This window comes from Callithrix jacchus, chromosome 10 (genome assembly GCF_049354715.1).
Source record: "Callithrix jacchus isolate 240 chromosome 10, calJac240_pri, whole genome shotgun sequence".
Lineage (NCBI taxonomy): Eukaryota > Metazoa > Chordata > Mammalia > Primates > Cebidae > Callithrix > Callithrix jacchus.
In genome coordinates this window covers 49,886,888-49,900,361 of record NC_133511.1, presented here as the reverse complement: position 1 = coordinate 49,900,361, position 13,474 = coordinate 49,886,888, and the positions used below count along the sequence as shown (strand labels likewise).

The 13,474-nt window shown below is 42.3% G+C and overlaps 1 long non-coding RNA gene across 1 annotated transcript in view; it reads left to right on the top strand.

The window, feature by feature from the left end:
- Positions 1-5,134: 5,134 nt before the first annotated feature.
- Positions 5,135-13,474, top strand: part of LOC118145762 (uncharacterized) — a 46,023-nt gene continuing 37,683 nt past the window's right edge. Inside the window, exon 1 of the long non-coding RNA XR_004731180.3 lies at positions 5,135-5,650. This is a non-coding gene — a long non-coding RNA (uncharacterized LOC118145762). The remainder of the gene's footprint in view (positions 5,651-13,474) is intronic.

The following is a 13,474-nucleotide window of genomic DNA, read 5'->3' as shown; positions in this document are numbered from 1 at the left end:
AGGAATTTGCCCATTGCTTCTAGGTTTTCTAATTTGTGTGTACAGACCTTTTCATAATAGTCTCTGAAGATTTTATTTATTTCTGTGGGGTTGGTGGTAATGTCACTGTATTAGGCCATTCCATTGCTATAAAGAACAACTTGAGACTGGGTAATTTATAAAGAAAAGAGGTTTTATTGGCTCATGGTTGCAGGCTTTATACAAAGCATAGTGCTGGCGTATTCTGGTCTTCTGGTGAAGAGTCTGGGAGCTTTCAATCATGACAGATGGTGAAATGGGAGCAGGTACTTCATAGGGCAAACATAGGAGGCAGGAAGAGATAGAGTTGGGAAAAGGTACGACACACTTTCAAATGACCAGATTTCACACGAACTCACCAACACAAAACAGCATCAAGCCATGAGGGATCCACTCCTGTGATCCAAGAACCTATCACTATGCCTCTCCTCCACTATTTGGGATTACAAGTCAAAATAAGATTTTGGTGGGGACAAATATTCAAACTATATCAGTCATGTTTGTCATTTCTAATTGTGTTTATTTAGTTTTTTTCTTTTTAAAATTAGTCTAGCTAGCAGTCTATTTATTTTATTTATTCTTTTAAGGAATAAACTTTTAGTTTTGTTGATCTTTCATATGGATTTTTGCATCTCAGTGTCAGTCAGTTCAGCTCTGACTGTGGTTATTTATTTTTTTTTTCTGCTACCTTTGGGATTTATTTGCTCTTGTTTTTCTAGTTTGTCCAGAAGTAATGTTAAGTTGTTAATGTAAGATCTTTCTAATTTTTGATGAAAGTGTTTGATGCTATAAACTCTCCTCTTCATACTGTTTTAGCTGTGTCCCAGAGATATTGGTATGTTGTATCCTGGTTTTCTTTAGTTTAAAATAATTTTTTGATTTTTGCCTTAATTTTATTATTTACTCAAAAGTAACTCTGTAACAGATTGTTTAATTTCCTTGTAATTATATGGTTTTGAGAGATATTTTTGGTATTGATTTCTGTAATTAATGTGCTATGATCCAATACTGTGGTTGTTATAATTTCTGGAGTGTTTTGTATTTTTTAAATATTTCTTTCTCTCTGAGCATGTGGTCAACTTTAGAGTATGTGCCGTGTGCAGAGGAGAAGAATGTGTATTCTGTTGTTACTGAGTTCAATGCTCTGCAGATACCTGCTTGGTTTATTTGGTCAAGTGTTGAGTTTAGTTTTCACATATCTTTGTTAGCTTTCTGACTCAATGATCTGTCTAATGTGTCTGTGAGATGTTGAAGTCTCCAATTATTATTGTTTGATTATCTAAGTCTTTTCATAAATCTCTAAGAACTTGTTTTATAGAACTATGTGCTTCAATGTTGAGTGCATATATATTTAGGATTGTTAATCTTCTTGTTAAAATAACTCCCCTGCCCTGTTTTATTTATTTATTTATTTATTTTTATTTATTTATTTTTTTTTGAGGCAGAGTCTCACTTTCTCACCCAGTCTGGAGAGCAGTGGTACAATCAGGGTTCACTATAACCTCAACCTCTTGGACTCAAATGATCCTCCCAACTCAGCCACCCAGATGCACTCTTTATCATTATGCAATGCCCTTCATGTTCTTTTTGATCATTGCTGGCTTAATGTCTGTTTTGTCTAAAATAAGAATAGCTCTATTTTGTTTTCCACTTGCTTGATAGATCTTTCTTTATCCCTTTATTTTGATCTCATGGTTCACATTGTATGTGAAATGTGTCTGTTGAACACAATAATTAAATGGTTCTTGTTTTTTATCCAACTTGCCATTCTGTGCCTTTTAAGTATGGATTTAGCCTGTTTACCTTCAAGGTTGTAAATGACAGGATATGGAAGGACTTGATCCTGTCATTGTGTTGGTAGTTGGTGGTTTTGTAGACATTATTGCATAGTTGTTTCATAGTGTCAATAGGCTATGCATTTAAGTATTTTTTGTGGTCTTGTTTTCATGTTTAGTTTATTATTATTATTCTTTAAGCTCTCGGGTACATGTGCAGATCTTGCAGGATTTTATACAGGTTTTAACACATGCCATAGTGGTGTGCTGACTGCATCCCCCTATCACCTCCATTTGGTATTTCTCCTAATATTATCTCTCCACAATCCCTCCACCCTCTGCTATCCCTCCTCCAGCCCCCAGACCCCAACAGAGCCCAGAGTGTGATGTTCCCCTCCCTGTGTCCATGTGTTCTTATTGTTCAACACCCACTTATGAGTGAGACCATGCAGTGTTTGGTTTTCTGTTCTTACGTCAGTTTGCTGAGAATGATGGTTTCCAGGTTCATCCGTGTCTCTGCAAAGGACATGAACTTATCCTTTTTATGGCTTCATAGTATTCCATGGTGTGTATGTACCAAGTTTTCTTTATCCAGTCTATCATTGTTGGGCATTCAGGTTGATTACAAGACTTTGCTATTGTAAACAGTGCTGCAGTGAACATACATGTGCCTGTGTCTTCATAATAGAATGATTAATAATCCTTTAGATATATACCCAGTAATAGGATGGCTGGGTCAAATGGTATTTCTATTTCTAGATGCTTCAGGAATTGCCACACTATCATCCACAATGGTTGAACTAATTTATACTCCCACCAAGAATGTAATAACATTCTACTTCTCCCCATCCTCTCCAGCATCTGTTGTCTCCAGATTTGTTAATCATCCTCATTCTACCTGGCATGAGATGGTAACTTAATGTGGTTTTAATTTGCACTTCTCTAAAGACCATTGATGACGACCATTTTTTTTCTGTATATTTCTTGGCCACATAAATGTCTTCTTTTGAAAAGTGTCTGTTCATTTCCTTCAGTCAAGATTGCAAAAATTTTTTCCCAGGTTGCCATTCACTGTACTGATAGTTTCTTTTGCTGTGCAAAACTCTTAAGTTAAATTAGACACATTTATCTATTTTGGCTTTTGTTGCCACTGTTTTTGATGTTTTAGTCATGAATTTCTTGCCTATGCCTATATCCTGAATGGTATGGCATAGGTCTTCTTCTAGGGTTTTCATGGTGTTAGGTCTTATGTTTAGATCTTTAATCCATCTGGAGTTAATTTTTGTATAAGGTGTAAAGAAGGCATCCAGTTTCAGCATTCTGCACATGGCCAGCCAGTTTTCCCAACCCCATTTATTAAACAGGGAATTCTTTCCCCATTTCTTGTTTTTGTCAGGTTTGTCAAAGATTAATGTTTTTAGATATGTGGCATTACTTCCAAGGCCTGTGTTCTGTTCCACTGGTCTATATCTCTATTTTGGTGTCAATACCATGCTGTTTTCTTACTGTAGCCTTGTAGTATAGGTAGCATGTACCTCCAGGTGGTTTTTCCCAGTCTGTGAAGAAGGCCAATGGTAGCTTAATGGGGATAGCATTGAATCTATAAACTACTTTGGGTTGTATGGCCATTTTCATGATATTGATTCTTCCTAACCATGAGCATGGGATGTTTTTCCATCTGTTTGCCTCCTCTCTTATTTCCTGGAGCAGTGGTTTGTCCTTGAAGAGTTCCTTCACATCCTTTTGTAGTTGTATTCCTTAGTATTTTATTCTCTTTGTAGCAATTGTGAATGGGAGTTTGCTCATGATTTGGCTCTCTGCTTTTCCATTACTGGTGTATAGGAATGCCTGTGATTTTTGCACATGAATTTTGTATCCTGAGACTTTGCTGAAGTTGCTTACTATCTTAAGGAGATATTGGGCTGAGACGATGGGGTCTTCCAAATGTAAAATCATGTCATCAGCAAATAGAGATAATTTGACTTCCCCTTTTCCTAACTGAATACGCTTCACTGCTTTTTCTTGCCTTATTGCTCTGGTTAGAACTTCCAATACTATGCTGAATAGGAATGGTGAGAGAGGACACTCTTGTCTAGTTCCAGTTTTCAAAGGGAATGTTTTCAGTTTTGCCCATTCAGTATGATATTGGCTGTGGGTTCGTCATAAATAGCTTTTATTCTTTCAAGATATGTTCCATAAATACCTACTTTATTGAAAGTTTGTAGCATAAAGGGCTGTTGAATTTTGTCAAAGGCCTTCTCTGCATCTATTGAGATAATCATGTAATTTTTGTCTTTGGTTCTGTTTATGTGATGGATTACATTTATACATTTGTGTATGTTGAATCAGCCTTGGATCCCTAGGATGAAGCCTACTTGATTGTGATGGATAAGCTTCTTGATGGGCTGTTGCATTCAGTTTGGCATGATTTTATTTAAGATTTTTGCATTTATGCTCATCATGGATATTGGCCTGAAATTGTCTTTTTTGTGTCTCTGCCAGGTTTTGGTATCTGATATTGGTTTCATAAAATGAGTTAGGGAGAATTCTCTCTTTTTATATTGTTTGAAATAGTTTCAAAAAGAATGGTAGCAGCTCCTCATTATACATCTGGTAAAATTTGGTTGTGAAACCATCTGGATCTGGACTTTTTTTGGTTGGTTGACTATTAATTGCTGCTTCAACTTCAGCCCTTATTATTGGTCTATTGAGGGAATCAACCTCTTCTTGGTTTAGTCTAGGGAGGGTGTGAGTGTCCAGAAATTTATTATTTCTTCTAGATTTACTGGTTTATTGCATAGAGTTGTTGATAGTAAACTCCGATGGTAGTGTGTATTTCTGTGAAATTGGTGGTGATATTCCCTTTATCGTTTATATTACATCTATTCAATTCTTCTCTCTTTTCTTTTTTATTAGTCTGGCTAGTGGTCTACCTATTTTGTTGATCTTTTCAAAAAACAAGGCCCTGGATTTATTGATTTTTTGAAGTTTTTTTTTTTGTTTCTCTGTCTCCTTCAGTTCTGTTCTGATCTTGGTTATTTGTTGCCTTTTTCTTGTAAGGCCATTGCCTTGCCAGGAGCCAAATGGACACATTCATCACTCTCTATGACTGATAACTGCGTTATCACCCCAGCTCATTATCTGGCTTTCCCACAAAGCTTCCCCGCACCCGCCTCTGTATACCATGCCCAAGCCCACATTCAGCACTAAATTATGCATCCAAACTACAGCCCACTGTTAAAAAACCCTGCAGAGAAAATTTTTTAAAGAAGCCCCACCATTCCCTGCCCAGCAACAGCCTGCCCCATATGCCCCTGGCAGGCCTGCATACGCAAGGTCCTTCCCGCCTACCAATGGCAGCTAGTTTCATGTACTTCCTGCTTTAACTCCATGTACTTCCTGCTCCTCAACAGCCAATAGAAATGCCTTCTCTTTGTTTCCCTAGTAGTCAGTCAAGGCCCGCATACCCAAGGTCCTGCCTGCCTACCAATGGCAGCTAGTTTTAGGTACTTCCTACTTTAATTCTATGTACTTCCTACTCCTCAACAGCCAATAGAATTGCCTTCTCTTTGTTTCCCCAGTAACCAGTCAATTGCCTGCAATCCCCATAAACTCCATGCCCTGAACAGCCAGGTGCGACTTCTCTGGCCCCCACTTGGGCCACTGAAGCTTGCCCAGGAGCTGAATAAATTGGCTTCTCACTTTTTTATACTTGCCTCAGTTTCCTCATTTTACCTTGGCAATAAATCTTACATTTATTGGTGCTGAAACCCGGGACGAGTTGTGAGACCTCCCCTCCTGGGGAGGGAAACTGACTCCTCCACTCGAGGCCGGACCAGGAGCTGCTCCACCACGAGGTAAGACTTCTGTTGCCCATAACTTTTCCCACTGCCTGCTCTCTGGACTTCCTGCTCATAATCGTGGCCGTGTTGGGGACTCCTTCTCATTACTCACAGTGGGCCTAGGGCCCCGGCCTTGTTCCAAGGACCTGAGTGTAGTGGAGACGTCCCTACACTTTTGTCTTCTCCCTGTAAGGGGTCTCTCAGAACCAGGAATCTGAGGGAGATGTCCCCACCTTCCTGAACCCTCTTGTAATCTCCGGTGTTCAGGGGGATGACCCAGGACTCTGAGCTGCCCTTCTGATCATCTCCGCAGCAGCGGCTAAGGTTTGGGTAATAAGAAGCCCTGTTCACAAGCCTGGGCTCTGCCCAGGACTGAAACAGACCTCTGGCTCTTAATCACAAACTTGCCTTTTGGCAGGTCAGCTCCTGCTTAGGCACTTTTAGTCTCTCTCTCTCTCTCTCTCTCTGGCACTTTTAGTCTCTCTCTCTCTGTCTCTCTCTCTCTCTCTCTTCCTGAGCAAGTGTGTGAGTGAGTCTATGTGTAGTCCCACAGCTTAACAGCTACAGGGCTTGTGTAGGCCTCCACCTGTGGTTGCAGAAGGACATCATAAGGCACAACAGTGATTCACCTCAGGACCAACCTACTTCCCTTGAGGTACTGGATATTCTACAGTGGGTAACAGACCACTTGCTTCAGGGGACCTTCATTGAGTTCCTGCCTCTACAAATAACTCTGTGCTCCTTTTTCCTTCTATTCTTCTTCTACCACTGAAACCCCACTTCCCACTTCCACTAGTTTCACTTCCTGTAACTCTACCATGTGGCAAATAGCTCTAGCCCTATCCCTTTTTATTTTCTTCCTCATTGTTATCATTGCCGCCTGTAAGTTCTCTCAGCCTTTCCCTCCAGGAAAGGAGCTTTTCTGCCCGTGTTGGGTATAATTGCTTTTCCTGTCCACTTCTTGCCCTTAAGCAACAGAAGAAGATAAAATATGGGTAATCAGAACTCCCGCCCAAGCTCCAAGTCACCACTAGGATGCCTGGTCCAAAATCTACCTAAATTGAGTCTTTCTATAAAAAGGAAAAGGTTACTCTTCCTCTCCTCTGTGGCCTGGCCACAGTATCCTCTAGACAACCAGTCCAAGTGGCCTCTTGGGGGCACCCTTGACTTTAATGTTCTAACAGATTTAGACAACTTCTGCCGAGGAAATGACAAGTGGGTGGAGGTTCCCTATATTCAGGCTTTCTGGCACCTGTGTTCCCACCCCAGCCTCTGCTCATCCTGCAGTATTTCCCAAGTACTCCTGGTAAAAAGCATCCCCCCACTGCCCTCAGCCCCTTCACCGACCTCCTCCTCTTCTTTTTCTGACCCCAATCTGCCTGAAGAACTCTCCTTACCCCAGACTCGATCCACTAATCCCTCGCCATACGTGGACCCTCAACCTCCTCCTCCTCCTCTTCCAAGTTCAGATGTGGACTCTCCTGTTAGTGCTCACACTTGCTCACACAGCACTCCCAGTGACAAAAACTCCCTCCTTTGTTCTCTATGTGAGGTGGCCAGAGCAGAGGGTGTTGTCCAAGTTCCCTTCTCCCTTACTGATCTGTCCACCATTGGGAAGTGCTTAGGGTCATTCTCTGCCAACCCTACTGCTTACATTAAGGAATTTTGTTATCTCACTCAGGCATATGGCTTAACCTGGTGTGACACTTATGTAATCCTGTTCTCTATCCTTACTCCTGATGAGCGTAACCGCATCCTTATGGCAGCCAGGGCACACGCTGATTAAGTACATCTCACTAATGATCAGATGCCAGTAGTCGCAGTGGCGGTCCCTGAGGCCAATCCTAACTGGGACTATCAAACTGGCCAAAATGGCCACTGCTGCCAAGACCAAATGCTACAGTGCCTCCTAGTGGGCATGCAGGACGCAGCCCAAAAAGTAGTTAATGATGATAAACTGCAGGAACTAACTCAGGATCCTACTGAGAATCCAGCTGCCTTCCCAGACCGGCTAGCTACCACTATGGTTCTTCATACCCGAGTAGGTCCAGACTCTTTAACTGGGGCTACCCTCCTAGTGTCCCATTTTATTTCCCAGTCAGCACAAGATATTAGAAAAAAACTAAAGAAGGTAGAGGAGGCCCCCCAAACTCCCATACGAGACCTGGTAAACATGGCATTTAAAGTTTTTAATGGTCAAGAGGAAAAGGCTGAGGCTGCCCGCCAAGCCCAGCTACAGCAATAGGTGAGCCTCCAAACCCAAGCTCTTGTAGCGGCTCTGAGGCCGGCAACTCACCAAGCATCTGGTCTAAGGGGCCTATCAAAGCCCCTTCAAAAGGGTCCCTCAGAACCCTCTGTACCCACCCAGACTGCTTCAAAGGTCCTGCCCAGGCCCTGTTTCAAATGAGGCCAGGAAGGACACTGGGCCTGACAGTGCCCCTGTCTGTGTCCAGCCCCTGGACCCTGTCCTACTTGCAAACAGACTGGAAACTGGAAGGTAGTCTGCCCATCCCGGACTACAGGCTTACCCCCCACACCTCCATGTGAGGGGCAGGCCGGTCCAAAGGATTCAGTCCTTTTGTTTGAACTCCTTGACCTCCTGGAAGACTGATGTGGCCTGGACTCAGAGACCTCTATCACCCTTGCCGAGCCCAGAAAAACACTACAGGGAGTGGGTAAGTCCATTTCCTTTTTAGTGGAAATGGGGGCTACCTATTCTGTATTGCCTTTCTATTCAGGACCTAGCACACCTTCCCAGGTGTCAGTAAAGGAAATTGATGAAAAGCCCTCCTACCTCAACCAGACTCCTCCCTTAGCCTGTAACCTTGAGGGGCACCCATTCTCTCACTCTTTCCTAATCATGCCTTCATGTCCAGTTTCCCTACTAGGGTGGGACATCCTCCAAACTCTAGGGGCCACCCTCCAACTCACTGGCCCCTCATAGCCAACCTCATCCTCCACCCATCTTCTAATACTAAGATACTAGCCTTCTAATACTTCTAATACTAACACTAACTGGCAACCCACCTAGTCATAACCCTTCCCCTCAATCCCCTATCCCTCCTGAGATAGTTAACCCCTCAGTATAGGATATCTCCAAGCCTGTAGTGATCACACATCACACACCAGTTAAAATCACTCGACTTTTGGCCAGGGACTCCTTATCCCCACCAGTTCCCCTTGTAATACTCCTATCTTACAGCCATCCATCAATTTCCACCTAATTCAAGACCTCCATCTAATCAATGAGGCAGTAGTACCTCTCCACTCAGTAGTCCCCAACCCTTACACCCTACTATCCAATATTCCTTCCACTACCTCTCATTTTACAGTTCTGGACCTCAAAGATTCCTTCTTTACTATTCTCCTTCACTCAGAGTCTTACTTTCTCTTTGCCTTCACCTAAACCAATAAGGTATCAACATGTTAAATTTAGCCAAATACACGAATTTCACCAACTGCTTTTTATGTGCCTCCCTCAACAAACCCCCCTTTGCTGCAGTTCCCCTCCAGACCGGGTTCAACTTGTCACAATCACCTACAGGACAGCCCAACCCCCCATTAACAGACATCCCTCTGTTTAAGGTACACTCTCAAAGTCTCTTTCTCTGCTATGGGACCATCAATAACTCCAACTGCAATATTACGGTAAAGGTAACCTCCACCCTCTATGCACCTCCGGGGGGTACTTTTGGTGCAATGCAACTCTAACCAAAGTTATAGATACTTCTCTTCCCTTCCCTTGTGTGCCAGCCACCTTAGTCCCACAGTTAGAAGTATATGGACAAGCTGAATTCCTATCCCTGGTCATTCCATCCCCAAACCACTGGAGTAAACAAACAGTCTTCCTCCCACTAGTGGTTCGCCTCTCTTTAGCCTCTTCTCTAGAAGCAGCTGGAATAGGGAGTGGTGCCCTGGGCTACAGTGTCACTTCAGCAGCACAACTAGAGAACAAACTCCGGGTGGCCATTGAGGCATCAGCTGCCTCTCTGGCATCCCTCCAGCGACAAATCACATCACTAGCTAAGGTAACTCTCCAAAATCAACACGCCCTAGATCTCTTAACAGCAGAAAAAGGAGGTACCTGCTTGTTTCTCTAAGAACAATGTTGTTATTGCGTTAATGAAACCGGTCTAGTGGGAGGAAATGTCAACACTCTCTATTGTCTTCAAGAAGACCTCCAAAGAAAACAAAGTGCACCAGCCTCTTCTCTTAACTGGTGGCAATCCCCTATACTTACCTGGCCAACCCCTATCATCACTCCCATTATTGTAATTTGTCTTTTGCTTAATGTTAGCCCCTTTCTTTTTCAGGTTTTTACAAACTCACATAAAGAAAATACCGAGGGTAGTTGTAAATCAAATGCTGCTTCACCCCTCCATTCGACTCACAATCGAGACACCAGCCAACTGACCCCCCACTCTGCCCCTGTTCAGCAGGAAGTAGTCAGAGAGAAGCAGCATCCTATATCATCAAAAAGGTTGGAATGTAAGGCCGGTTGCCTTGCCGGAGGCAAACGAACACATTCATCACTATCCGTGCCTGATAACTGCGTCATCACCCCAAGTCATGATCTGGCTTCCCCACAAAGCTTCCTTTCACTCGCCTCTGTATACCATGCCTAAGCCCACATTCAGCACTAAATTATGCATCCAAACTCCAGCCCACTGTTAAAAAACCCTGCAGAGAAATTTTTTTAAAGAATCCCCACCATTCCCTGCCCAGTAACAGCCTACCCCACACGCCCCTGGCAGGCCCATGTACCTAAGGTCCCACCCACCTACAAATGGCAGCTAGTTTTATGTACTTCCTACTTTAACTCCATGTACTTCCTGCTCCTCAACAACCAATAGAAATGCCTTCTCTTTGTTTCCCCAGTAGTCAATCAAGGCCCACTTATCCAAAGTCCTGCCTACCAACCAATGGCAGCTAGTTTCATGTACTTCCTACTTTAACTCCATGTACTTCCTACTCCTCAACAGCCAATAGAAATGCCTTCTCTTTGTTTCCCCAGTAACCAATCAATTGCCTGCACTCCCCATAAAACCCCATGCCCTGAACAGCCAGGTGCAACTTCTCTGGCCCCCACTTGGGCCACTTAAGCTTGCCCAGGAGCTGAATAAATTGGCTTCTCACTTTTTTATACTTGCCTCAGTTTCCTTATTTTACCTCGGCAATAAAAATTACACTGCTAGCTTTTGAATTTGTTTGATTTTTGCTCCTCTAGTGCTTTTAATTGTGAAAATAGGGTGCAGATTTTAAATCTTTCCTCACTTCTCATCTGGGCATTTATTGCTACAAATTTCTCTCTAGATACTACTTTAAATGTTCCCCAGAGATTCTGGTACATTATGCCTTCATTCTCAATGGTTTCAAAGAACATCTTTATTTTTGTCTTCATTTTATTATTTATCCAGTAGTCATTCAGGAGCAGGTTGTTCAGTTTCCATTTAGTTGTGTGGTTTTCAGTGAGTTTCTTAATCCTGAGTTCTAATTTGATTACACTGTGTTCTGAAAGACTGTTTGTTATGATTTTCGTTCTTTTGCATTTGCTGAGGAGTTATTTACTTCCAATTAGGTAGTCAATTTTAGAATAGGTGTGATGTGGTGCTGAGAAGAATGTATAGTCTGTGGATTTGGGGTGGAGACTTCTGTAGATGTCTATTAGGTCCGTATTTTCCAGATCCAACTTCAAGTCCTGGATATCCATGTTAATTTTCTGTCTCATTGATCTGTCTGTTATTGACAGTGGAGTCTTAAAGTCTGTCACTATGATTGTGTGGGAGTCTAAGTCTCTTTGTAGGTCATTAAGAGCTTGCTTTATGTATCTGGGTGTTCCTGTATTGGGTGTACATATATTTAGGATAATTAGCTCTTCTTGTTGCATTGTTCCCTTTACCATTTTGTAATGCCCTTCTTTGTCTCTTTTGATCTTTGTTGGTTTAAAGCCTGTTTTATCAGAGACTAGGATTGCAACCCCTGCTTTTTTTTGCTTTTTATTTACTTGGTAAATATTCCATTATCCCTTTATTTTGAGTCTGTTTATGTCTTTGTACATGAGATGGGTCTCCTGAATACAGCACACTGATGGGTCTTGACTTTTTATCCATTTGCCCTCCATGTCTTTTATTTGGGGTGTTTAACCTATTTACATTTAAGGTTAATATTGTTATGTGTGAATTTCATCTGCCATTTTAATATTAGTAGCTGATTGTTTTGCCCATTTGGTATGTATTTGCAGTGACTGGTACTGGTTGTTCCTTCCATGTTTAGTGCTTCCTTCAGCAGCTCTTGTAAGGCAGGCCTGGTGGTGATGAAATCTCTCAGCAATTGCTTGTCTGTAAAGGATTTTACTTTTCCTTCACTTATTAAACTTAGTTTGGCTGGATTTGCAATTCTAGGTTGAAAGTTCTTTTCTTTAAGGATGTTGATTATTGGTCCCCACTTTCTTCTGGCTTGTAAGGTTTCTGCCAAGATATTTGCTGTGAGTCCAGTGGACTTCTCTTTGTGTGTAATCAGAGCTTTCTCTCTGGCTGCCCTTAGCATTTCTTTTCTTCATTTCAACCCTGGTGAATCTGAGCATTCTGTGCCTTGGGGTTTCTCTTCTTGAGGAATATCTTTGTGGTGTTCTCTGTATTTCCTGAATTTGAATGCTCTAACTGCCTTGCTAGGTTGGAGAAGTTCTCCTCTTTATTCTGAATTGTGTTTTCCAGTTTGGATTCATTCTTCGTGTCACATTCAGTTACACCAATCAAATGTAGATTAGGTCTTTTCACATAATCCCATATTTCTTGGAGGTTTTGTTCATTTCTTTTCACTCTTTTTTCTCTAATCTTGACTTCTCATTTTATTTCACTGAGTTGATCTTAAGTCTCTGATATCTGTTCTTCTGTGTGATCAATTTGACTATTGAAACTTGTGTGTGCTTCATGAAGTTCTCATGTGATGTTTTTCAGCTCTTTCAAGTCATTTATGTTCTTCTCTAAGCTGGTTATTCTATATAGCACTTAGTCTAACTTTTTTCAAGGTTCTTAGTATCTTTGCATTGGATTAGAACATGTTTCTTCAGCTCAGAGAAGTTTGTTATTACACACCTTCTGAGGCCTGCTTCTGTCAGTTCATCAAACTCATTCTCCATCCAGTTTTGTTCCCTTGCTTTTGAGGAGTTTTGATCCCTTGGAGGAGGAGAAGTGTTCTGAATGTTGGTGATTTCGGCCTTTTTCCACTGGTTTCTTTCCATCTTCATGGACTTATCTACCTTTGGTCTTTGAAGTGGTGACTTTCGGATTGGGTCTCTGAGTGGATGTCTGTTTTTGTTGAAGCTATTTCTTTCTGTTTTTAAGTTTTTCTTCTAACAGTCAGGCCCCTCTTTTGTAGGACTGCTGGAGGTCCACTCCAGACCCTGCTTGCCTGGGAATCACCTGCAGGGGCATCAGAACAGCAAGGATTGCTGCCTGTTTTTTCCTCTAGTAGCTTTTTCCCCAGAAGGGTACCCACCAGATATCAGCCAGAGCTGTCCTGTATGAGATGTCTCTTTGGATATACAGAGGAACAGGGAGCCACTTGAGGAGGCAGTCTTATCAGAGCTCAAGTGCTGTGATGGGAGCTTCATTGCTCCCTTCAGAGCTGCTAGACAGGGGTGTTTAAGTCTGCTGTAGCAGAACTCACAACCACCCATTTTCCCTGGTGCTCTGTCCCAGGAAGATGGGGCTTTATTTACAAGTCCTTGACAGGCAGCTGCCATTTTTCAGAAATGAGCTGCCCATTAAGGAGGGAGTCTAGTCACAGTCTCCCTGCAGAGGCATTGCTGAGCTTCTGAGGGCTACGCCCAGCTGCTTT